Here is a 3,075-nt window from a genome sequence, read left to right on the forward strand (position 1 = left end):
AATTATAACTTTGTAAATCCTAAATTTTAGCAGGATTATCTTAAACATTTATCATGAAAGTAAAATTTTCAACTTTTATTTAAAAAAATTCGAACTCCAATATTTTTTAAAATTTTAATAATAAATACAGTTATTCCCTATTTTATAGAATCGATTTAAAATCATTTTATTTATTTAAAAAAATTAATTTTTTAGCATTATCTTATATATTTATCATGATAATAAATTTTCAACCTTTTACAAAATAATATTTTTTTAGCTAATTTATAAAATGGATTAAAAAAAAGTATTTATATCTGTTTTTAAAAATGTTGACAGTTGTCATTATTTGTGTAAGTTGATGACATGTTTCAATTTTTATTTCAAATTTTAATTTATAATATTTAATTAGTTATATAATATTTATTTAGTTATATAATATTTAATTATTATTTAAAATTCTAAAAATTTCTGGCGCTGACATGTGACATTTTTTCTTCTCATATTATATATAGATAGATTATTATTATTATTATCTGCATTTTTTGTAATAAATAAATATGTTGTATTTTTAAATTTTAAACTAATAACTACCCACTAAAATCAATCCTTAAAATTCTTTTAATTAACGTGATGCATGGTTTTTTTTTTAAAAAATTTTGAAATCAATAACTATCCTCACTTCACAATTAAAAATTTGAAATTAAAATTTTCATATTTAATATTTATTTTTAAATTTAAAATTATTATGGGACACTAAAACCACCCCTTAAAATTCTCCACTAACTAATCTATCAGCATTTATCTTTATTAAATTATAAATTAATTTTAATTTTTAATTTACTATTACTCTCTTCTTTCATTTTATGAATTTTTTTATTTGTTTAGTCTTTTTTTCTAATAGGTATATATTTTATTCTTCAGTATAGTTTAACACTTATAGATACTATTAAGATTTAATTTAAAATGGTAAACTAATTTTATATAAATAATTAATGTATTATTTTTAATATTAATAAATTAAACTTGAGAAGTTATAAGCACTACCAATATTATATTATGAGAGAAGCGTGAAAATATACATGTCAGTTCATTTCAAGTCAATTCTAATTCAAAATTTTAAAAGCAATAATGTCAATTATTATATTAAATTTAAAAATATGTCGAGAAAATTTTATGTGGTAGAATGAAAAAATGATAAGGATAACATTTATAAAAATGAAAAGATGAAAATAACACTTTGTAAGGCATCATTCATTTTATATTCTTATTATATACTACAACAACAAGGAAAATAATTTTTTTTATCCTTTATTAAAAATATTTACATGAAAATAGATACTATCATAAGAAAGTGAGAAAAGTAGGATTATCGGTGATTTTTAAATCTTCGTCTATGATTTAAACACTGCAAACCAAACTTAAAATTACTCTTTAAAAAATTAATGTCCTATTTTTCAATTAAAGAAGTTTTTAAAAAAAATTAAAAAAATTATTCAAGTTTTTGTTATTTGGATAAAATCAATTGTGTTGTAAATTATTAGAATTTTATCCACGACACTATTTTTTGTATAGATATATTTTTTGCTAATTTCAAAATTATTTGTTTATATAATTTTTATAAAGAATTTGATTTTGAGATTAATAAGATATTTACAAATTCCTTTATTTCTAAAATAAAATAAAAATTGAGATTAAAAAGGATAATTGCTAAGTGTTGATTCTCATTTATAAAGAATTTGATTTTGAGATTAATAAGATATTTACAAATTCCTTTATTTCTAAAATAAAATAAAAATTGAGATTAAAAAGGATAATTGCTAAGTGTTGATTCTCATTTATAAATAAAATATGTAAAGGGAGGAATACAATTATTAGCCTCATAAAGCAAATCAAATTTCAACCTACGGATGTGTCATCATGATTACTCATTATTAATAACATTAGCATTTTCATCGAATATAACTCACCAATGTATATTTGCAGATCATGATATATTTAACATACTTATTCATCATCCTTCGTGTGTGTGAAAATGAACATTTTACTTTTAACGACATTTACGCATACATCACAACTAACTTACACATTTATTTCGGCCTTTTAAAAATATATATGGAACAAAAATTATTAATTAGTGTTTATTTGAAATTTTTTACATGCTACAAATATATTCATAGGAAGCATAGATAATAAAGATTTAATGTCAAAGAAATATCGAGCCACATATGCTAGGTAAATTACACCATTTTTTGAAGTCATCGGCCTAGTTCTTCGTGTAAGGAAAATTCAAACATTTCATGGGAATCCCAAATTATGAGCATCATTTTGGAGTCATAATTTTGCTCTAATATTGCTCTTTGCTATCATAATTTCAAACACAAATTGAAGTAGAATCACAGACAAATGAAGGTTAAATTATAATTCAATTTTGATGAACAAAGAAAAGTATAAAAATATTTGGCAACTTACTTGGGCAAAATGATGTTTAGGAGTTCTTTGGCTCTTTGCCTAATGAAAATTAAATTCCTTTCAACAATTGCAAGCAGAAGATTTTAAAGTGGTAATTTTTATTTAAGTTAGGGCTTTATATAATATTTGGATAACTGATACATCTGACAGTTATTTATTTAATTGGGCTGCATAAATTCAAATTCAAATGAATTGGTTAGTAGTTAATTGGATCCTATTTTTTAGAAATGTGTAAAAGTGGGATAAAATTTATATTTCTTTTTTAATTGTTTTGGCAATCAGTTTTAAAATTTTAAATGACTAAGCTATTTGTATTTTTTTTAACTACGGATTTCATATTGGATTTATTTGGCATTCAGTTTGAATTTTTTAAAATAATAGCTAAATTATCTAATTAATTGTCATAATAAAAATGAAGATTCATTCATTTTTGAAACAACAAATTTTGTAACAGTAGATTTTTGTATTATTTATTATTTATATTATTATTAGTATTATTATAGAAACCATTTATTTCTAATTTTAAAAAAAGAATACGTTTGAAAAGTTTATAGATTGTTTAAACAATTTTAAATTTTAAATTTAAATTGAAAATAAATAACTAATACAAAATTAAATTATTTA

This window comes from Solanum tuberosum, unplaced genomic scaffold (genome assembly GCF_000226075.1).
Source record: "Solanum tuberosum cultivar DM 1-3 516 R44 unplaced genomic scaffold, SolTub_3.0 scf00305, whole genome shotgun sequence".
NCBI classification, from domain to species: Eukaryota; Viridiplantae; Streptophyta; class Magnoliopsida; order Solanales; family Solanaceae; genus Solanum; species Solanum tuberosum.